This window comes from Macaca nemestrina, chromosome 5 (assembly GCF_043159975.1).
Source record: "Macaca nemestrina isolate mMacNem1 chromosome 5, mMacNem.hap1, whole genome shotgun sequence".
NCBI classification, from domain to species: Eukaryota; Metazoa; Chordata; class Mammalia; order Primates; family Cercopithecidae; genus Macaca; species Macaca nemestrina.
In genome coordinates, this window is record NC_092129.1 from 103,640,506 (window position 1) to 103,665,492 (window position 24,987).

Below are 24,987 nucleotides of genomic sequence, written 5' to 3' on the forward strand. Positions count from 1 at the left end.
TTCTGCTATCCTCCCTCCTCCCCTCCCTTTGACTTATGACTTGAGGAAAGATTCTCTCTCCTTTGTCTTCTGCCTATACTTTATATGACTCCTGTCATTTTAACAAAAACCTTTATTTTGAAATAATTTCAGACTTTCAAACAATGCAAACATAGTACAAAAAAAATTACATATACTATTTGCTTAGTGTCTTCAAATCTTAATAACTTGAATAGCCATAGCATAATGATCCAGACCAGGAAATTAACATTGATACAATACCATTAACTAATGTACAGACTTGACTGAGATCCTAACAATTGTCTCACTAATGTCCTTTGTCTGGTCCAGAATCACATGTTGCATTTAGCTGGCATGCTTCTTTAATTTTCTTCAATCAGAGACAGTTTCCCAGTCTTTCTTTGTCTTTCATAAGGTTACTACTATTGAAGAGTCTTGACAGTTATTTTGTAGAATGTCTCTTTATCTGGGTTCATTCATGTTTTCTCCTGATTTGATTCAGATTATGCATTTATGGCACAGATATCTCAAACGTGAGGTGTCCTCTCAGTGCATCATATCAGGAGTTAAATTACATTGGTATGTCTCATTACTTGGGATATGTAACCACTAGTTTAAAATGGTGTCTGCTAGCTCTTCTGTTGCTCTTAGCACATTTAGCCTTGTACTGTATATACTTTTGTCAGCATGTTAGGACTGGAGAGGATCAAAGCAATGATTTGGCAATAATATAAAAGTAACATAATATCAGGTAATTTATACTAAGGATTTAGCATATCCTAGGAACTGCACACATTAGTTCATCTAATCCTTAAAATACCCCTTTAAAGTTGACACTTTATCAGCTCCATTTTATCTTTTTGGAGAAGACATTCCTTGTTGACAAGTACTGTCTCAAGAAGAGGGAATATAACTTGCTCATTTTTATCCCACACAGAGCCTAGTACAGCACTCTACATAAAATAAGGGGTAGAAAATATTTGTTAACTTAAATTGAAATGAAATGGAAGGCAGAATCTTGAGACTGTATAACTAATTAACGTCAACAAAGGAGAAGGATTCCTGGGTAATTAGGAGGTGCTGAGTTTGTGGGAGGGGAACACATATAGGAAATGATTTCTTTTCAAAGGGACAAAAAGTTGGAACTTTCATTGGCCAAAGTATGAAGAGTGGCTTAAAAGTAAAGACTTGGGCATACATTCACATTTATTTGGCAGAAGAAAAATCAGTAAAGGAGAAAAGGAGTGAAGTGTAAACAAGGTAGAAGAAGTAAGATAGTGTAGTCTTATGGCTAGACAATTTTAAAATCTGAAATGAAGAAAATTAAGTGGGAATACGCATAAAGCCATTCTTAAATTACAATGAATATTTTGGGAAAACTGTAAAAACACATTTGATGAAGTTGTTACTGGTTTTTAAAAATTTAGGCAACACATAATTATCCATAGTAATGCAAAAGAACAATATCAAGCATAAATCAGAAGAATGGATGATTCTGAACATGTAGAAGTGACCATAAAGCACATTGTGTATGATTTCTGAGGCAGCATATTTCCCTTTCAATGACTGCTGAATTTAGATGAAGAACAGCTTTTATTTCTTAATGCAAAACCTGAGTGCTGGAAGGGAAAGAAAACCGGAATTTGAAAAGTGGTCACATGTTTATAGTTGAGGGCTTATTATAAATATAAGACTGTTTCCCAGTGTTCTAAATGTAAGCTCTTTCTGGCTTTATCAACCTTCCAATTTTACAATAAAGGAGATCAGGTCACTGGACCAGAACTCAGACCTGGCTTCTATTCTTAGCATGACCACTAACTGTGTAGTGAAGCGGGGAAATTCATCCTGGCCCTTTGCGCCCTGGACAAGGAGGTTATTAACTAGAAGATTTCAGTGATCCCTTCTGGAGCTAAATCTCTGAAGCTGGTTCTGTTGTTTAGGGAATGCTAGCTATATAACTGTTTTGCATGACATACAAATTTTATTTACTGGATTATTTGACGTATGTAAGTAGTTCCTTAAAAGCAGAGTTTTCTAGAGAAAAATATAAGTGGAGCGATTCATTGCCAGAGCTACACAACATGGTAATTATAGAATTAAGAATTACAGGAATAGCTTTCTATTTAAAACAAGCTTGGAATTTTCCATTTGTTTGGGGTTTTCTCTGAAGCATTAAGAATGGCCCTTGCCAATTAGTTCTCTCTCCCTGTGTCGTTGCATGAGCTGCCTTTGTGTGAAAGATTGGTCTTGGAAGCCCAAAGCAGCCAGGAAGAAAGGTGTGAAGCTAGAGTGCCCAGCAATTCTTCAGAGAGGACAGATGGAGTCAAGAACTAAAGAGGGGAGGAGCCTGACAAAGGAATGAAATTAATTTGGATGGGACCCATGGAAATTGGATGAAGTCAAATAGTTTATCATTAGAAGGGCTTATTTTGCATCCAAAGTAGTTTTCTTCTGAAAGAAGACCCCTTAATCATGGGAAACATTCTTCTTCCATGGCAGTCTCTGTTTTAAATCTTTATTCTTGCCTCTTCCCTCTTCAACTTTGTTGTCCTTTCTCCCCCTTTTCCCCACTCCCCTCCCATTTTTCTCCTTCCCTCCCCCTCTTAACACTCTTTCATGATTAGATTAATTTGTTTGCCCAGACAAGGGGAAGAATAATTTGCAGACTTGTAAGAACAGGCTTCCTTTCCCAGTGCACAATAAGCCGCAAAACATTGAACTCCTCTCACTGCCCTGTGAGCAAGAAAAAGGGACACTTAGTCCTAAAACAAAAGAAAAGACTCTGAGATCTTTTTAAATTGAACTAATGAAAGTCCTGCTATTGTCAGGAGAGAAGCAGGGTGTGGGTGTGTGTGTGTGTGTGTGTGTGTGTGTGTGTAGAAAGACTATAAGGCTCTGATAAAGATGGATGCCAAGGTTACAGAGGATAGGAGGGTAGAAGGAAGCACACAGGAGCCTTGAAGAAGGAGAGATAGTTTGAGTTGAATATATGTCTGAAATAGTGCAATTTTCACACTATCAAGTTCATATTCCTAGGAAGAGGGAGTCTGGAGTAAGTCTGAGCAAGCTAGTTAACCTCCCTGAGTCTGTTTCCTAGGCACATTCACACTTTCTCACACTGTTTTTGGAGGGGCACATAATAAGTCATTCTTGTGCTAGTGCTTAGAGAGTTGTGTGATATTAGATACACTCTTGAGTATTAACTTGCCCATCTGTAACATGGGAATAATGATGGAGGGTTTTCATGGGAATTTAATGAGATAGAGCCTAGAATAAGGAAATACCTGATTCTTGTTTATTCTCTTATTTCCCCTTGGGTACAGGTTATCTTAAGTATTGGGAAATAATAAGTTAGTTTGTATTACTCATCTTTAATACTAGCCTAATACTAGCCTAAAAGCATAGTTAAGAGCTTAAACTTACATTATACAGTAAAATAGAAGAGCATTTAATGTGGTTTGTTGTGTTTAAATTATCAATTGGCCATTGATAACAGCTAACTCAGAGTTCACATATGAGCAAATGGTTAACAGAACAAAGTATCTAATTTGTGGTCTCATCTGCTTACATGATAATCAACTGGTGTCCTGTCAGCATCACCCAATGAGAATGGACACCCTTGTGATAGGTTGCACCGCATATTCTCACTCATAGGTAGGAATTGAACAATGGGAACACTTGGACACAGGGCGGGGAACATCACATACCAGGGCCTGTCATGGGTTGGGGGGATGGGGGAGGGATAGCATTAAAAGAAATACTTAATATAAATGATGAGTTAATGGGTGCAGCAAACCAACATGGCACATCTATACATATGTAACACACCTACACGTTGTGCACATGTACTCTAGAACTTAAAGTATAATAATAATAAAAAAAGAATGGACACCCCTCACAGTGCTGCAGCAGGGCCTCTGAGGCCCCTCACTGTACATGCCAGACATTAACCCTTGAATTGCCAGAGCCTGGGGAGCTTCAGGGCTCTGGGGAAACAGGAAGTTCCTTCAAGGGGTTGTGGGTAGTGACTGTTTAATAACTGGTATAAAAGTATTTTGATATTTTTTAAACAGAGGGATAAGCCAATGCAGAAAGACTGAGTATCCCAGCTCATCTGGAACTCAATAATAACTTAATGCAAACAAACAAAATATCACTACACCATCTCACTTCCCCCCAAACAACAACTCTCAACTCCTTGTAACATTGACTAGCAAGTTTCTGAATGCGCTTTCAAGTCACAGAAGAACCTTATTCTTTTGATAGGACAATAGAATGAGGGAAAAACAGATAAATTCTAAGATGGGATCTCAGAATAGGCATGGAACAGGTGGCTTCTGCTAAAAATTACCTACCCTACTTTTAACACTTTTCCACTTAGTAGGAATCCATTTCCATAAGTATTGCTGTGAGGTCTGGGCCTATCAATGGTTCTACTTCAGAGAGATTTAGTTAGTTAATTATGTTGAGGACCTGGGAACTTTGATTGGTATAGCGTTGTGAGGAGAGAAAAGAGATCATTTGGAAGGTAATTTACTTTAGAGGAAAGCAGACATGGTGGAAGAGACGCATTAGAACACATGGACATCCATGAAATAATCCTAAAGTTACTGGCTGCCTAGTAGTTAGGGGAAAAGGATTTCCAAAAAGGAGGAGACTTCAAGTCCCCCGACCCTGATGACTGACCCTTTCCACACATCCCATGCTTTGGGCATGTGTGGCATCAGATGCAAATACAGGTTCCAGGATAAGAAACAGACTGATCAAATGCACACGGCAGTTCTTGATGAAGCTGCAGCTGTGCTAGGTAGCATTATCTAATAGGAGTGTACCTGCAAACACAGATGAAAGAAAAGAGGTGGAAGGCAGCCAAGAGTAATTTCTTTCTAGTTGGGAAGAGAATCATAAATTTACCTATGACATTTAATGTCCAGGAACTTAGATTTGGGGGAAGATCACTTGGAGTGCAGTGAGGCTGGAAGAGAGGTAAGACAGAGTCATGTAGAGTCCTAAGCATTGTTTCAACTGGGAATACCCGGGAAGACAGTCAATAGCTAACTCACCAGCACCAATTGCTTCGCCACTGAGATGGCCTACTTGGATGGCAGCCTCACATGAAGAAATCTTGTTCAGTAAGGGTCAATTGCTAGGATTATGGCTCAGGGCACAAAGCTTCCAGCTGAAGTCCTTTGCAAACATAGATACTAGTTTAGTGTTGCAAATGAAATAAATTGTCATCAATAATAATGTTTATAATTAAAGTTCTATTGTGCTCTTTTCTTTCGTTATCCAGAATGCCTGAAAAAATGGGAATATTCTGGTGAATGGATTTTTTAAAAGGGATTGTCTTTAGAACTATATAGGAAGCAACAATTACTAATAATTGAAAGATAATGAAATATGCTTGAAAGTACAGTAATTCTTTTGTGATTTTTAAGAAGCCCTTGAGGAACTCATATTGCCTAAAGCTAATGAGGGGCACCAAGTTCAGGATGTCAAATACTGTTCTTAATCTGATGGCACCAAAGAAATACACTTCAGAAAGTGGTTTTTAAATTGTTTTAGCTAAGATTTCTTTTTCCAGTGTTCTCAAAACTAGAATGTAAAAGGTATATTAAAAACTATCAAATGTTAACACTTATGCTGAATAAAAAGTTGATCTTATTTTTGTGACAACTTGGGGTTGTGAGCTTGTTTGACCAAAAGATGGCTTTTATCCTAATTTAAGAGACATTATTTCCTGATGTACTAGAGTAATTGTTTGAAAATCAAAATCAGAAGAGTTTTCAACAGAACTCAGAGCTTACTGACTCCTAAGCTTCTATTTGGTATAAATCTATTTCCTTAGAAGGGATCTATTTCCTAGTAATTTTAATAGTTATTTAAAAAATTGAGATATAATTTTGGCTTAGGACTGTCTTGGCAATGTGGGTTCTTTTGTGGTTCCATATGAACTTTAAAGTAGTTTTTTCCAATTCTGTGAAGAAAGTCATTGGTAGCTTAATGGGGATGGCATTGAATCTATAAATTACCTTGGGCAGTATGGCCATTTTCACAATATTGATTATTCCTATCCATGAGCATGGAATGTTCTTCCATTTGTTTGTGTCTTTTATTTCATAGTGCAGTGGTTTGTAGTTCTCCTTGAAGAGGTCCTTCACATCCCTTATTAGCTGTATTCCTGGGTATTTTATTCTCTTTGTAGCAATTGTGAATGGAAATTCATTCATGATTTGGCTCTCTGCTTGTCTATTGTTGGTGTAATGCTTGTGATTTTTGCACATTAATTTTGTATCCTGAGACTTTGCTGAAGTTGCTTATCAGCTTAAGGAGATTTTGGGCTGAGACGATGGGGTTTTCTAAATATACAATCATGTCATCTGCAAACAGGGACAATTTGACTTCCTCTTTTCCTAATTGAATACCGTTTATTTCTTTCTCTTGCCTGATTGCCCTGGCCAGAACTTCCAACACTATGTTGAATAGGAGTGGTGAGAGAGGGCATCCCTGTCTTGTGCCAGTTTTCAAGGGGAATGCTTCCAGGTTTGCCCATTCAGTATGATATTGGCTGTGGGTTTGTCATAAATAGACCTTATTGTTTTGAGGTATGTTCCATCAATACCGAATTTATTGAGAGTTTTTAGCATGAAGGGCTATTGAATTTTGTCAAATGCTTTTTCTGCATCTATTGAGATAATCATGTGGTTTTTGTCTTTGGTTCTGTTTATATGCTGGATTATGTTTATTGATTTGCATATGTTGAACCAGCCTTGCATCCCAGGGATGAAGCCCACTTGATCATGGTGGATAAGCTTTTTGATGTGCTGCTGGATTTGCTTTGCCAGTAATTTATTGAGGATTTTTTCATTGATGTTCATCAGGGATATTGGTCTAAAATTCTCCTTTTTTGTTGTGTCTTTGCCAGGCTTTGGTATCAGGATGATGTTGGCCTCATAAAATGACTTAGGGAGGATTCCCTCTTTTTCTGTTGATTGGAATAATTTCAGAAGGAATGGTACCAGCTCCTCCTTGTACTCTGGTAGAATTCAGCTGTGAATCCGTCTGGTCCTGGACTTTTTGTGGTTGGTAGGCTATCAATTATTGCCTCAATTTCAGAGCCTGTTATTGGTCTATTCAGGGATTCAACTTCATCCTGGTTTAGTCTTGGGAGAGTGTAAATGTCCAGGAATTCATCCATTTCTTCTAGGTTTTCTACAGTGAAATGCACAGATCTTTAGTTTCCCATTTTGAATATTTACATATTTATACACTACTGTAACCACCACCTAATTAAGATATAGAACATCTTTACCACCCGAGAAATTTCACTTATCAGCTTTGCCAGTCAAGCGCTGCCACTTTCCCTCCCTCAAGGCAAATGCTGTTCTGATACCTATCAATATAGATTCCCTTTCTGTAGTATAGTACTACAGTGTGGGAGATTGAAGATGCCCATAGACTTTTTTTTTTTTTTTTTTTTTAAACAGAGTCTTACTCTGTCACCTGGGCTGGAGTGCAGTGCCGCAATCTTGGCTCACTGCAACCTCCACCTCCCCAATTCAAGCGATTCTCCTGCCTCAGTCTACCCGATTATCTGGGACTACAGATGTGCGCCACCACACCTGGCTAATTTCTGTATTTTTAGTAGAGTTGGGGTTTCACTATGTTGGCCAGGCTGGTCTCGAACTTCTGACCTCAGGTGATCCACCTGCCTCAGCCTTCCAAAATGCTGGGATTATAGGCATGAGCCACCACGCTCAGCCCCCCATACACTCTTTGACATTCCTTCCATCACAAAGTGGGATCTACGTCCTCTAGTTTTGAATATACAATAAGAGCTTAACTAATGGAATACAGTCAAAGTTATGTTGTGCCAGTTTTCAGGCCTGTGCTTTAAGAAACTGGCAGCTTCTGCTTCCTGAATCTTGGGATACTCTCTCTTAAAGCCCAATTGGCATACTGTGAGGAAGTCCAAGTACCCACAGAGAAACCTATGAGGGAAGAAACTGAGGCCTGAGCCAACAGCCCTGGCTGAGTTTCCAGTCAACACCCAACACTAATTTTTCAGCCATATGAGTGAGCTATGTTGGAAGTATTAATAGTTCTGACAGTCTCAGTAGAGCTGCCTAGCAGATACTGTATGGAGCTGAGATGAGCCACTCTCATGAATCTTTATTCGAATTGCAGATTTGAAGCCAAAATGGATAATGTTTGTTTGTTTGTTTAAACCATTAAGTTTTGGATGGCCTGTTTCACAGTAGGTAACCAGAACATTTATATAAATAGAATCCTACCACATGGACTTAAAAAAATCTGACTATAATGGTCAGTTTCATGTATCAACTTGAATGGGCCATGGGGTGCCCAGATTAATTACTATTTCTGGGTGTGCCTGTGAGGATGTTTCTGGATGAGAATAACATTTGAATAGGTGGGCTCAGTAAAGGAGATTGTTATTCCTAGTGTGAGTAGCCATCATCCAATCCATTGAGAGCCAGAATAGAACAAAAGGTGGAGTCAGGAAGAATTTACTGCCTTTTTTTCTGCCCAATTACTTGAGCTGGAACATCTCATTTCATCTTCTCCTGCGCTTTGACTGAGATTTACACCATTGTCTCCTCTGGTTTTCAGGCCTTTGGACTTGGTCTGAATTACACCACTGGATTTCCCAGGTCTCCAGCTCACAGATGGCAGATGCTTGAACTTCTTGGCCTCCAAAATCATATGAGCCAATAGCTCCTAATCTCCCATATATATCCCATTGGTTCTATATCTCCGGTTTGTTCTGTTTCCCTGTAGAACCCTAACTAATACACTAACTTCCTTAGCTCGGCGTTTTAAAAAGTATATCCACGTCACTGCATGTACTGGTAGTTTATTCCTTTTTATTGCTAAGTATTATCCCATTAAATAAATACACCACAATTTGTATATCAATTTTTATGTTGAAGGAGATTTGGATTGTTTCCAGTTTTTGCCTACTGTGAATGATGTTGCTGTGAACATTCATGTGCAAGTTTCATGTGGATATTTGTTTTTATATCTCTTGGGTAAATATCTAGAAGTGGAATTGCAGTGTCATATAGTACACATAAGTTAAAAGTATTTTACTTAATAAAAAAACTGCCAAATCTTTTTCCAAAGCTGCTGCCAAATTTTACAGTTCTATCAGCAATGTTATACGAGTTCTTGTTTCTCTACATTCTTTGCATACTTTTATATTGTCAGTCTTTTAAATTTTAACCATTCTTGTGGGTGTTCAATAACATCTTGTTCTTATAATTTGCATTTTTTCAATGAGTAATAATGTCAAGTACTTTTCCATGTTCTTATAGCCATTTGGATCTTCCTTTGAGAAGTGTCTGTGCAAGCTTTTCTTTTTCATTTTGAATTGGGTTGTCTTTTTATTACTGAGTTATATGAGATTTCTATATATCTTGATATCAGTTGCTTTCTATTTATAGGTTTTGTGACTATATTCCCCTAGTGTGTGTCTTATTCATGTTCTTAATATTAATAGTATCTTTTGATAATTAGAAAACTTTTATTTCAATTAAGTCTAATTTATCAGTTTGTTATAATTAGTGCTTTCTGTGTGCTCAGAATTTTTTCCTAGCCTAAGTTGTGAAGATATTCTCCTATATTTTCGTTTAGAAGCTTCACAATTCATATTTTAAATCTATAATCCAACTCAAATTAAATTCTGTACATACCATGAGTTAGAGGCCATGTTTATTTTTTTCCTCAAAAGGATAACGGCTCTAGCACCATTAATTAGAAAGAATTTCCTTTACTCATAGGGTATTTTTGCCTCTGTTGAAAATTGATTGTATATGTGTGTGTCTCTTTCTATATTCTCTCATCTGTTTCACTGATCTACTTTTCTAATTCTATATCAAGGCCACACTATTTTGATTAATGTAGCTTATAGCAAGCCTTGAAATCAGGTAACCTAAGTCCACCAACTTTATTTTTTTCCATATTGTTTTACTATTACATATCTTTTGTATTTTCATGTACATTGTAAAATTAGGTTGTCAATTTGGATTTTGACTGGACTATGCTTAACCTATAAATCAATTTGGGGACAGTCAACATCTTAAAAATATAGAGTCTTCTCATCACTGAACATAGTGTATCTCTCTTTTTATACAAATGTTTATTCTGTCTCACAAAGGTGTTTTCAGTGTAGAGGTTTTGAGAATCTTTCATTATATTTTTAATGATTGATTTTAATTAATTGTTCAAAAGTAGGTATTGAAGCACCTATGTGTCATACACTGTTTCAGGTGTGTTAGACACAAGATCAGCAGGTCTTCTGTTTTCATTCTGGAAGGAAAGACAAAAACAAACAATAAACATATATGCAACATAGCTTTGTATAGTAATAAAGGCTATAAAGGAAATAATGCTCCATAAGAAATAGAAGCATGGACATGTACATTTTTGACAGGGTCATCAGGGAGCATCTGTCTGAGAAAGTGACAATTGAACAGAGGCTTAAATGATGTTAAGGAGCAAGTCATAGTAAATATCTGAGGGAATAACTTTCTGGACAGAAGAAATAAGGGACAGAAATAAGCTTGGTATATTTTGACAACAGCCAGAAGAATTGCCAGTAGTTTCATAATGTAATTTTAAGATATTCTCATCTGATTCCTTCTATTTTCTCAAGAGATAAGAATTGAGATGATTATTTGATAATGAGTGGGACAGATATGGGAGAGAAGAGAAACACAAAATGTTCTTTTGAGAAATGAGAGAACAGTAATACAAGAGAAGTGTGACAGTATTGCTTGGGCACTTGGGAGTGTTCTTTGAGATCTGGATCATGAATTGACTAGTACTTAGTAATGATTGTGTATTGTATTGCAGGAAAATTCATCTGTTAGAGAGCAGATGGAGATTTGGTGTGGAGTTGGGTTTAACTACCACTGAGTTTGTTTCCTTTTCCTAGTAAGAATGCCATAGAAGGAGATGAGGAGAAGAGTTTAGAGTACATTCAATGGGATGATTACAGTGATGATTAATGGAAATCAAGCTGGGAGCAGTGAGAATATAAAGGGAATGAGAAAGTTTTAAAAATTTGCCAATGGACTGGAGAACCAACTACCTTTGGAGTTGGGATGTTGAAATAGATGATCTGGAAAGACAGGAATTGGTAAAGTGTAGGCTGTTTGAAGATTTTGGAAGTGGCAAAGTGAGTACTGATACTGAAAAGTTCTAAGACATAGCCTTGGGATTGGATTGCTACAGTGAGGAGGAGAAAATAAATTGTTGAAAGTGAGGGAGTTAAGGAACAAGAAAAGTGTTAAGTGGATATTGACATGAATATGGAACTCACTAAGAATGATGAGAGAAATAATAGTGGAGGGAATGATAAATGAGAAAAAGCGATCCAAAGGTTGATGGTGATGATAACAAAGAATGGTACCCAGGGGTAGAGTATGATGGAAAGTGCTTTAAAGATCAGGAGATTTGGGGCTGAGTGTAGTGGCTCACGCCTGTAATCCCAGCACTTTGGGAGGCTGAGGTGGGAGAATCACTTGAGTACTGAAGTTGAGATAAACCTGGGCAACATGGCAAAACCCCATCTCTACAAAAAAATATAAAAATTAGCTGGGTGTGGTAAAACGTACCAGTAGTCCCAGCTATTCAGGAGACTGAGATGGGAAGATTGCTTGAGCCTTGGAGTTCAAGGCTGCAATGAGCTATGATTGCGCCACTGCACTCCAGCCTGGGTAACAAAGTGAGACCCTGTCTAAAAAAAAAAAAAAAAAAAAAAAAAAAAATCTAGGGAAGAGCTAGAGAAGAATTATAATTATGAGTGAGTTTCCGATAATACAGTGCAAAAGTTTGGGAGGTCAACAAGAGATTTTGGAATAGGGATAGACATAGCTCTATGAAGGGATAAAGTGTGGATAATGAAGGATGATCTGAGAAGTCTGGACTTCTAGCAGTGCCTGAGATAGATAAAGTTGTGAGGCATGATGAGTTTCCTTCAAACGGTTTCTTTTGGAAAGGTGTATGATCAGTTCTAATCATAAGACACTTACGCTATTTGTGGTGGTAAGTGAGGTGGTATTGAAGTCAGGAGAGGCACAGTTGCACCAGGAGCACTTACAGCTCTGTAGGCCTCTCTTATATTCATAAAATGCATGATGAATGAAAAAAAACTCATAGACCTGACACACTTGTCAGTGGATATAAAAAGAAAGAGAATCATCAGTTTGTATTTATAGATTTTAAAATGGTTTGTTACTTCTAAAAGAGAGGCTTGGGCATGCAAGAGGACTTGAAACAAGTTGAGACACATTATTGGTCAACTGTTAGGATGTCTTCCTTTTAATTATTCCAAGTATTAAACACCATTTAAAATGGTATAAAAGATCAGTGCAGTAATCCTACCAAAATAAAGAGTGACAATAAACACTATTATATATGTAAATAATAATAATATTTGAGATTATTAATAACTATTATTATTTGCATATATATCTCATTAGAGCACATTATATCATCACACAAGCCAAGCTTATTGTTTGCAATATAATTTTTCGCACTTATGAAAAAATTGTAGTTGCCCACAAAGATTTTAAAAAACATATCCTTTGTGCTCATGTTTATTCAAAAGTTTAAAATCTATTTCTTCAACTGTTTAAATCTACGTTCTTCAAGTGTTTAGCTTTAATCCAAGAAACACCTTTCTTATCCAGATTTACTCTTTGATTTTTCTTTATCAGCTTGAGACAGGGAAAAAATGTCTGTAATAATGAAGACAGAAAAAAATCTGTATTTATTATTAATCTTGTGTTCTAGGCTGGAAATCTGATGTCTTATATTAATACTTGGGTAAATAAAAGAAAGTTTTCCTATATGACTGTATCTTGGAAAGCAGTTGTTTCCCTATTTTCTCCTTTTCTACTTATTCCCTTTTGGGGAGAGCTCTTCTGTCGTATGGTTTAGATGATTCTCTTTCAGCAGCTGCCCTGCAAATTTATTTCTCTGCTTAAAATCCCTTTCTCTCTGCTCAGCAGCTCCTTTCTACCTGACACTCAGATGTATCAACTTAGATGTTTTTTTCTCTTTGCAAGTTAAACATGGAAAAGACAAAAATAGAAAAGCTCATTAATCGATGTAAGAAAAACATGTCAGAGAGAGAAAAAGTTATGTTATAAGGGCAACCATGGCGTTGATTTTTAGCAAGTGGACCCAGGATCATCCTTCATCAAATAGCTGTAATGTAGTTCACAGTTTGGATCATGCAAATATTATGAAATACTTATTTGACTTATACATTTATTATTAATGAATGATAATATTAGTAATAAACTTGAACTAGACTCAGCTGCTTCATTTGGCAATATAATACAAATAAACCCCATGTTCAGATAAATAGAAAAAAAGCAATAAAAACAATTTGCCAAAGGGCCCATTTCCCACTTGATATGACGGCTTTCTTAATTTGTTTTCTAAGCCTTTACTCATTTTCTCATTTATTGCAACAGTTTCTGGTTTGGGAAGTAAACAAGGTTACATACAAAATTGTAATTAAATTTTTCTTCAAGTTCAATCACCAAACAGTTGGGCTTACAGGCAAAGCAAATGTTTAATGGTGTAGCAAATGGGAATCTTCTTAATTTATTCAGAAGAATAAAATAAACCTGGCCTGGAAAATCTGAAATGGGAGAAGAAGTTGTAGCCTTGCTAAACCTGTCTCACAGGTGAGTAAATATAATAGAGAATGCATTTTCTTTTTAGTGGTGTCTAGGGCAATTTTTTGAGATATTAATTTTTAATTTGTTCTATTGTTTTTCTATTGTTCAATTCCTAGAAGGTAGCAAAGTCTTCATACTCACTTGCCTCTGGGAAGGATTGTGTCACAGAGTAAAAGAAGAAATTGCTTATAGACTACAAAGGCTGACATGGAGATAGAAGAACCACATGGAGCTTGGAAAATGGGAATCCCAGTAATACCATAGTGGCTGTGAGTGTGCAGGGGGTCCTCCGATGCTTTTGTTCTTGTTAAAACCCCAAGGACCTTTGAAGGATAGTGGGGAGGGGAATCCTCCAAATACCTAAGATTAAATTTCCCACTGGCTTGGTAGGATGGAACTTGTAAATGAAATTAAATTTATTTATATTATTATTGTTGTTATAATTATTATTATAATTTATTTTTGACCTTAGGCACCAAATAAGACCAATCATAATTTTTGGTTCATAACATACTTGCCATCATTGCTTACTTCTGGCCTTCATTTATTTTATTTATTTAATTTTATATATTCATTGACAATGTGATGAAGTTATATCAATTCACTGCCTGAATCAAGAAATAGACAGTTATTAGTAACAAATATACATATATATGTTCCTCCCTACTCCATTTTTAAAAACCTGCCCTTGAAGTAACTATTATTTTCAATTTTATTTTTATCCTTATTCTGCCTTAAACATTATTGTGTTTGTGTGTATGTGTGTGTGTAGTCCTAAAAATATTTTGCTTAGTTCAAAATGTATGAATTTTCTTAGATTTGCTCTTCCACTCTTCATTTTCATAATAGGATTCATTCATGTATTACATGTTGCTTGGTTCATTACTTTCCATTGATATTTAATGTGTCTGTGATTATGCCACAGTTTATTTAAACTTTTGTTAATGGGTATTTGGATAGCTTCCAGATTTGTGCTATCATGCACACTGCTGCTTTCTGGTACACATTTGCTAAACTTCTTTTGGGTAAATACCTAGAAGTGGAATTGCTGGCTCACTGGGTATGCAAATATTCAACTTTATAAGATAATAACAAATTGTTTTCCCAAGTGATTATTCTAATTTACATCCTGTCAACAATGTATAAGAGTTCATCAATCTACAATTTCTGGAATACTTAGTATTGCCAGTTTTTCAGTTCTTCCCTATTGAATGCATGTAAAATAATATTTCCTACTCTTGTTTCACATTTCCCTGAGTACAAGTTAGATTGAGGAACACTTCATATGCTTTTTATTAATACATATTTTCTCTTCTGCGAAATGCCTATTCAGGTCTTCTGCCCAGTGTTCATTTATTATTGACTTGTAGGACTTCTTTAAATATAAACGGTATCACAATTTTAATCTTTTCTATTAAGTGTTTTTGCGGCAGTTTAAGAAATTATTCTTCACCTTAAATTCAGAAAGATATTCATCTATATTTTATCTTATAATTTTAAACTTTTTATTTCAACAGCACATCACCATTTCTACACATCATGTAGGAGTTTCTAACTAGTTCCATAAATGAAGAAATGAATTAAAAGTTATAGGGCTAGGAAAGGAGAAAAAAACCTGTAATTTTCAGATGACATGATTGTCTGCTTGAAATCCTCCCAAATTGAGCAAACAAATATAATAGGAAGTTGAGCAAAGTGGATGAACAAAAAATTAATACAGAAAAGTTGATTATACTTGTATAAATCAGAAGCAAACAGAATAACAACTATGAACACAATTTACAACTAAAAGTATAAAGTATAATACTTAGGAATAAAGCTAACGAAAGATATATAAACCTGGATGTAGAAAACTATAAAACATTTCTGAAGAATATTTTAAAAACACTAATAAATGGAGATGTATCCCTTGATCAACAGGAAGATATCATTAAGACCTTAATCTTTCTCATACAGATCTACAGATTTAATGTAACTCTAGTAAAAATCCAAATGGATTCTTTAACTAAAAAAGGTCCAAAATAGCCAAAATACTTCTTTAATAAATGAAAATATGTAGATAGAGTTGCTCTTATAAATACAAAGATATATAGAGCTATACTAACTGGCATGTGTTACTCACACAGAAAAGAGAAATTCATGCATGAAATAGGATACAGAACTCAATAAAGGACTCTTATATATAACTTTGACAGAGGTGGCATGAAAGAACACTTGGGAAAGGAGTTATTATTCAATAGTTACAGCTGAAAAAGTTGGTTGTCTACATAGAAAAAGCATGAAAATTGATCTTTACCTCAAACACAAAACAACTTTACACAAATTAGGAATTTAAATGGCAAAGGCAAAAATAACAACTTTTTAGTAGAGTTAATTTGTTTTAGAGAAAGTAAAATCATGTGACATTTCATTTCTGCACACCTGAATTTGCAGTACCATCTTCATATCTGGTTTACTTTTAAGTATTGAGCCCATATTTATCATTGGACACAGACGCTAGAGGAATCTCTTGAATAAAAAATTCTCACGTTTTTGTTTCTTTGTAACAAATAATGCCCACCGTTTTTTCCATTGCTCTCTCATTTCCAGTCCTTCTGATTACCAGGAAAGAAAATCCTGAATTAGGTATTCATGTTGTTAACCTTTGCAATGTTTTTATAAGAAAAGAAGGGTATATCCATGGGAGACAAAGGGATGTTGGAGCAGTGTTGAGGAAAGCAGGAGGCAGCAAATATGAAAAAACTGAAATCTGAGTATGTATTGAGTTCTTACTTGAGGAAGATATTGTACGTTGACTCTCCTAACACCCATTCCAACTTCTTTTTACTTGCTTCCCTCCATTTTGGAAGCTTAAAAGCTAAAAGCTCATCTTTTCAGATTACTTTTTACTTAGAGGTGGTCATGTGACCCAGTTCTGGCCGATGAGACATCAGCATTGAAAGACTTCAGTACTTTCAGTTAGGCCTGCCTCTTCTCTTTCTTCTTTTCCACACCAGAATGTATAAGCCATCCAAGAGTTGAAGCAGCCCTTACTAAGGATGATGGAGCAGAAGAGCAAGAAGCCTCTTTTCTCGAAGGCATCCTTGAGACCCTACACATGCCCTAGACCTACCTACAACTTTTTTTACATAAGTGAAATAAACCTGTTTCTAATAAGTTATCATTGATTGAGCTTTCTCATACTCATTACTGAATGAAATCCTAATCAACAGAGTGTATAGCACTAATTCATATATGTGTACCTGAATACAGTGATTATCATTCATTAATATGAGTGCATCAACTTCAGTATACCTTTCTCAGAATTTAACAGTTCCTGTAGACAAAGGTTAAGTAGTAAAGATAGAGAGGAATTTAATCATACCATTAATACATTCAAGTAATAGGCATAAGTAGGCACTTCTATTCCTCAAAAAGAATAAATTTTATATACTCTGGAAGTTTCACAAGAACTGATCATGAATTTGATGACAAAAATTTTTAATGGTACTGTCAGCTTTTCATGGGTCACATTTCCTGGTCATGCATCTATAATCTTTGAAATAAATAGTATATAAGCAAATATAAAATTCAGATTTCTTGGAAACAAACTTCTAGAAATATTATGTTGGGTCAATGAGAAAATGAAAAAGGAAATTACATGCTATCTGGGAAACAATGAAAATGAGAATACTTCATCCCAGAAGCTGTGATACACAGCAAAAGGGACTTGAGATAAAACTAATAGTCGTAAATTTCCTCAATGTTGATAAGGAAAAATAAAGGGATTAGAAATTTGAAAAGAAGCACAAACCTCTCACACACACACAAAAAAAGAAAATAAAGGAAAATTTAAAATATAAACTGGATTTAATAAAATTTAAAAACAATACTTCATAGGAAAATAAAAAATAAATCTAACAGATATTTTGTAAACAATAAAACGATAAGCTGGATTATTTAAAAAAGAGAGAAAACAAAAATATTTAAAACTAGGAATGAGAAAGTAGATGTAAGTATGAATATAGAAGAGATTGAAAAGAATTACAGAAGACTGCATCTATTTTGACAATGAATTTGGAGACCTAGAGGAGATGGATGATTTTCTAGCAAAAGATAAAATACCAAATTTGACCTAAGAAGATGTAGGATCCTTGAATAGAACAATTACCAAAGACAAGATTGAAAAGGTGAATAAAGATGTACCATTCAAATACACACCAGGGCCAGATGGGTTCTCAGCCAAGTTTTATATAACCTTTAAAGAAAAGTTATTCCTTTTAGAAATAGATTATTTAAACTATGTCAAGCCATAGAAGAAGCTAGAAATCATTCTCATTTATTTTATGAATCTCACAAAATAACAAAACTTTATCAGGTACCAATATAGTTCCCAAATAAAATGAAATTCATTTATTAACATTGGCAAAATTATAAATAAAATATTGGCAAGTAGAATATATCCAAAGAATAACATATTATTACAAAAGTAACTCAGGAATTCAAAGGCAATTCGATATCAGTATAAACAAGTTTAAGAGGGAAAGATCATGATATAAACAGGGCTGAAGAGGCATTTGATAAAATAAAGCACTTTTTCCTAATAAAAATTTAATAAAATTCGAAAAAAATCCTACTTAAATGTACTAACATGTTTTACTATATACCCATAGTAAATACCATTCTAAATGGAAAACTAATTCTAACTCATGAAAACTTTCCAATGAAATTAAGAATAAAAATAAACAGCTAGCACTTCTTTAGTGTTTACTATGTGTGGGCATGGTTTTAGGTACTTTACATATGTAAATTTTCAAAAAAATAATATACAATATCATACAGTGTCATAATCCCCACATTGCAGATTGGAACACTGAAGGACAGAGAAGTTGAATAACTTGCCCAATAGCAAGTGGTAAATTTGTGATTCAAAGCAGTTGTGCTCCACAAATTGCAGCTGTGCTCCACAAATTGCACTCTTAGCCACTATGCTATATAGTTTTTGCACCTAACCAGAGATTCATATCATTGTTACTTTTCAACATTTTTGAAGTGCTCACAACCCTAATAAAAGTAGAAAATGAAAGAAATATTAATGTTGAAAAACAGGGATAAATCAACATTTTTCAGATTGCATTTCTTGAAAACCAAAGAACATCTAGGAAAATACTACTAAAATTAATACAGAAATTTGGTAAGGTAGCTGGACAAAAGGTGAGCAAAATGGGTTTCCTCTACTCTTGCAATACAAAACCTAGAAATGGAAATGGGGGAAAATATTTTGCTCACTACAGTCAGATGCAGAAACATAAACACATATACATGAATAAAATAATTTTTAAAATTGATAAAAATTTGATAAGAAAAGCATGGGATTGATATGAAAAACTATAGTCTTAGAAAATATATGAAGAAGATTTAAACAAATGGAAAAAATGTCAAATTGAAAGATTATTACTTAATATCTCTATCACTCAAAATTACTATGTAATTTTAAGAAAATTGTAGTAACAAGATATTTGGGGCATTGGATAAAATAATCTTAGTATACATAAAAGAAAAATGCCCCCAAATACCCAGGAAAAGTGTGAAATGAATGAAGAGTATAGGGGAAATTTCCTTACCAGGTATTCAACGTAATCAGTATGGGTATAGGGAGAGACAAATAGTTTGAAACTCAAAAGTATATCTCAGAGTATATGATAATTTTATGTTTTATGAGTGAGGGATGAATTTAATGGGAAAAGGATGAATAATAAATGGTAATGTCACAATTGCCACTCTAACTGGAATAAAAAATTTAGAGTTGTCTTTAATTGGCCAATCTGTAGTTTTTTCAAATGGCAGACCAAATAGCCAGGCCGTTGCCAACAACCCAAGAATTAGCCAAAACATAACAAAATTCATCAAAAGAGGTACCGGTTCAAGCTATGAGAATGGCCTGGGTTCTACCTACTGAGTGGCATAACCATGCCAATTTTTAGTTTTCCATAGCTGGTGTGGGGGTTGAAAAGCTGTTGATTCCAGTGGACACTGTTAGGTTTCAGCTCAGCCAAACCATTAGTGAACTAGGTCCAGGCACTTTGGTGAACCTCAGTGCATGGAGAGACCCATTGAGCCTGCAGTTTCCTTCAGGTGACAGAGTAGAGAATAAAGTTTCTCCCAAGGAAAGAGCTGCCATTTTTTTTCATGTAATGTTGAGATGTCACTCAAACTGTGCCAGATATGGTCTTCAATATACTATTTCCATGTGACAGTCAAGGCTTGTTAGGCCCCTCCCATCTTTTTGCTGAATACGAGTTGTTCTACTTCAAAATGAAAATATAAGGCCCTAGAAAGTCACAAGCTCTCCATGGTCAGGCATTCAGTTTCAACGATTGCTCACTAGCAAGCTGGGGTGTTCTTGGTAACCATTTCAAGGAGGAAACAAGTTTAAAGTCACAAGGGACACCTTTGGGTGGTGACTGCCTCTCTTTGCCAGAGGCTTCACTTGAAAAAATCATCAGTCTCAGAGATATGAAGTTCAAAAGGGTTATCAGGAGTATGGGGCCCAAAGGTTGAAAGCCAGCCACAGCTTTCTAGACCACTTCCAATGCCATCTATTGGTGTGGGCCCAGACTCAAGGACACTGATATAAACATCCAAGTAGAATGCCCAAGTGAGCACATACTGTCTCCAAAGTATTATATAAGGTGTTGTTCTCCTTTTTGGTGGCTGGAGGCCAGAGGCAGCAGTTTTTCCTTGACTATCAGAGGCATTGAACATTCTGATTCTGCCTACATAATCCCAAGAAGCCTTATTCACCCAGCAGATCCCTGAATTTTGTTAAGGTTCATCAGCCACCTCTGCCGGGACAAGTGTGGTAACACTGCAGGTAGAGTGTTTGAAACTGGATCTTCTCACTTGTCAACTAAATAATATTGTCTATATAGCGAAAGCTTTGACTATCAGAGGGTAGAGGCATTTGTACTAATCCTGACACACCCACTGGTGGTAAATGGTAGGGGAGTTTAGGTACCCCTGGGGGAATATTTCAAGCCAGTGGGCCAGAAAACAAGGTGCTGGCAATGTCTAAGACATTATATCAAGTGCCATGTATAGTAGATGTCCAGTAAATGCCATCAGAGTTATAAGGTCTATATACAGCCAGGGATTTGGGAACAACAGCTGAATTCAATAAGTCTCAAGCCCCCACTGGCCTTTTACACTGGCCATATGGAGTTATTATTTTGAGCTATTGCATCTCTTACTACCCCCTGCTGCCTTTAGAATAAGGCTTCAAGACTGTGATTTCCCTTTTGCCTCCTGGGATACTATACTATTTCTGTTGGACCTGGGAGGGGACAGGGAGATGATTTGAGGAGAACTTTACAGGTCCCTTTAGCACTTCTCTATATGCTGCTTTTCCCACTTGGGAGACTCCCTCTAGTATTTATGGGATAGGAAAGTACAAGCATATAACACCTCAATTCTTACTATACATGTAAATGTAGAAGCAATAGTAACAGTACATTCAATTGGCCCAAAGTTCCTTAAGGTGCCATGAAGTATTTTCTTCCTCACCATGTACCCAGCTCAAACTCCATTAACTGAATCTAAGTGCCTTTTCCTTCCCCACTTTCAAGTAGGATAGTGACTTGATTGTCTATTGCCAAGATAATCATGTAAGTTAGAATCCCTCCCACCCTGAAATTCCCCCAGGACATTCAAACTGGTGTGCATGGCTTTTGCCTTGCCCTTGGCAACAGGGAGACTTGGCCTCGCCTCTAATCATTTTTCTCCTTAAAACAGCTGAGATAGGGGTCTGGGGGAGGGAGGGGATGAAGGAGAATAGTGGGAGAGAGCAGCAATATGACATTGATCAAGATTTTACATTTACATTTGGTTTCAAACAGCACAGCAGCTGCTAGCAGCTCAAACAGAAAAACTTACAAATTTTTTTGCTCTTATCCCACTCCAAGCCCCATGTTGAGTAGCAAGATCATTATTAGTGACACTATTTCTGCTTTGGGGATCCCTTGACACTACAGTCACATTGTTTTTTGAATCGGACAGTCAGATTTGCACGCTTTGTAGATTTGTGATTAACTCACACACAAACAACTTTTTAAAAAGAGGTACACTTTAATCTGGGTCAATTGCTGCCTTACTATTATGATAACATCTCTTAACATAAAGACATAAAACATATGACCAGTTTTAACATAAGGAGTGAGAGAGTTTTCCAGAGGAATGAGGCTAATCGTGAGAATATATCTAGAGTCCTTTGGGTTAGTTTCTCATTCTCCATTTGATTCATCAGCACTGTAAACCCAATTTAGGGCAGAAAGAGCCTGAATACTAGTCAATGACTCCTCTGTGATTTTCTCTTGAAGTTTGTCTTTCTCAAGGATATCTGCCCAAGAGGGTCAAAGGTCTCTCATAGCAGCCAAAAAACTCAGTCTTTTTCCTGCCATTTGAATGGATCTAAGATTGGCTTGATGGCCTGCAGAGGGGTCTGAGACATACAAGATGTTCCACTGTAGTCATTCATCCTTAGCAAGCATTATGCATCTGACACCCTCAACTCCCAGATGACCCAGCAGAAGCACTAACAGCCTGGTTTTCTGCCACAATGATTGCAGATTTGCCTCCTTTCACACTCCAGTCAGTGCTGATCTCTGTCATCTGAAAGAGGCAGAACCTTCAAATCAGGATAAATCTTAGGACTAGTTGTCACAATGTAGAGGACTTAAGGCTGACAGCCAACTGGTAAGAAAGTTCACCTACTGGTAGAATAACCTCTGCACCTTTTGGGCAGTCAGTTGTCTCTGAATTAATTTCCCAGTACTCATTCTGCAAACATTTTCTTAATTTTTCCTCATTAACAGGCATTAAGGTGGAGGACCACTTATTGACCAAATACATTTGGTCAGTATACTCACTATATTATGAAAGTCCTTTAATTGGTCCAAAAGGTCCTCCCCTATCTTTCACAAAAACATGTCTCTATCAGCGTGCCATCCTTATCATAAAAATTGGTAAGAACTGTGACAAGTCTAAGGTTTTACCTGATTTTTTCCTTCCTTCCTTCCTTCTTTCCTTCCTTCCATCTTTTCCTTTCTTTGCTTTTCTTTCCTTCTCTCTTTCTTTCTCTTTATTTTTCTTTCCTTTCTATCTTTTCTCTTCTTCCTTCCTTTTCTTTTTATTTTCTTTCATTCATTCTTTTTTCTCTCTCTCTCCCTCTCCTTCCCTCCTTTCTTCCTTCGTTCCTTCCTTTTTTTTCTCTCTTTTCTTTCCCTTCCTTCCTTCCTTCCTCCCTCCCTCCCTTTCTTTCTTTTTTCCTTCCTTCCTTTCTTCCTTCCTCTTTCTTTTTTCCTTCCTTCCTTCCTCCTTTCTTTTTTCCCCCCTCTCCTTCCCTTTTCTTCCCTTCCCTTCTTTCTTTCTCTTTTGATAAGGTTCTGCTCTGCCACCCAGGCTACAGTGCAGTAGCATGCTCTTGACTCACTACAGCCTCTGCCTCCCAGGCTCAAGCCATCCTCCCACCTTAGCCTCTCAAGTAGCTGGGGCTACAGATGTGCACCACCACACTCAGCTAATTTTTAATTTTTTTGCAGAGGTGAGGTTTCACTTTATTTCCCAGCCTGGTCTTGAACTCCTGGGCTCAAGCAGTCTTCCCAACTCAGCCTCCCAAAAGTTTATAGGAGTAAGCCACCAAACCTAGCTTGGTTTTACCCTATTTTCAATCTATTATATTAGCCTGCCAGAGTTTGGTGGTGGTGGTAGAAGACATGAGTCTCCTGGATTAGAGATGAAAGACAGTTCATTACTCAGAGCACTATCAATAGAGTATAGCACTGGCATTATTTGCACTGATTCCCTGGACCCCAATTCTCATATCTGGTGTGGAGAGCCCCAGATGACACCTGCACACACAGCAAGTTGGATTATAGGAGAGAAACTTTGACCTTAGGGAACCTGAATCTTTTTAAAGTGAGCAGGAAGTATGCCTGGACTTTGCTGCAGAGGGAGACACTTTATCTTCTAAGAATGTAAACCAACTTGTCTTTTGTTCTAGAGGGAGATATTAGTTCTATCTTTCAGGGCTGTTTCCTATACAAATATCCTTGGAAAGGTAGTCTGGAACACAAAGGACATTGAGTTGTAACTCTGAAGGTACTCAAGAATGTGAGAAACCCATGGAGAATCACCTCCTAGCAATGGGTTTATATTCTTTGCCAGAATGGAATCAAATTGAGAACTAAAATTTAAAGCATTTAAATCAAAGGAAACATTTAAAAAATCATAAAATTATTTGATGAAAACTATTATGATTTACAGAGAAGGGTCTATTGAAAGTGTCAACAATTTTAAATATGTAATTGATAAATTCGTATAAATTTTGAAGATTTCTGGAAATTTCATGAAAAGGAACTTATAAAGACATTGATTCTTTTTTAGAAAAAAAATCTGACAATCTAATATTTCAAAGAGATAGAGCTCAGAAACTGGTTATTCTCCTAATATTATTTTAAATGTTGAGATAATATAACAATGTTTTGAAACATTTGCTTCAGATATACACAGATGTCATTTTTATTTTCATGAAGAATTTCAATTTTGAAATAACTTTTGAATAGAACCATTTATAAATCTACCCATATAATAAAAAACAATTGATAATAACATGTTTTCCAAAACAACATATAATTTCAGTTATTTAAGTGTTCCTTTTCAGGATCAAAACCCTTTTCAGGATCAAGAATGTCCTCCTAGCTTGGATGAAAAATTATCTGTTCATCTGAGTATGAATGAAAGTTGCCTGGTGAGAGGAAGGAATTGAATGATTGCAGGAGACCAATAAAGGCTAGAGAAGTTTTAAAAAGCTTTCATGAGAAATGTGAATGTGATCTCATACAATATATGCACAGAACAGTGCTGTTCAATTCATTTGTATTTTCACCAATCATTCAGAGAATCATTGAACTTTTGAGTTGGAAAGTTAGAACTTATCTACTGTAATGTTCAACCCAATGCAATATTTTTAAAGACACCCTTTACAGATTTAAATTTTATTTTAAAAGCATTACATATATTTTAAAATAATTTAGGGGGCATGTGAAAAAGTAATATGTTGAATACATTCAACATAAAAGTCTATTGTATTCACACTGTTTCTGTTCTATTCAAAAAATCATTCATATTTTCTCCTAATGTTGACTTTCCACCTTTCAGCTGAGCATAATCTTGACTCTCTTAATTAAAAAGCTGCCTTAATTTGGGGCATTTTCTACACATGCAAAAATATCAG

The 24,987-nt window shown here is 36.0% G+C and overlaps 1 long non-coding RNA gene across 1 annotated transcript in view; it reads left to right on the forward strand.

The window, feature by feature from the left end:
• The window catches only part of LOC105495731 (uncharacterized), a 90,069-nt gene extending 75,953 nt beyond the window's left edge, over window positions 1–14,116 (forward strand). The window contains exons 5-6 of the long non-coding RNA XR_011623096.1: window positions 13,650–13,724; window positions 13,835–14,116. This is a non-coding gene — a long non-coding RNA (uncharacterized lncRNA). The remainder of the gene's footprint in view (window positions 1–13,649; window positions 13,725–13,834) is intronic.
• Window positions 14,117–24,987: the final 10,871 nt, after the last annotated feature.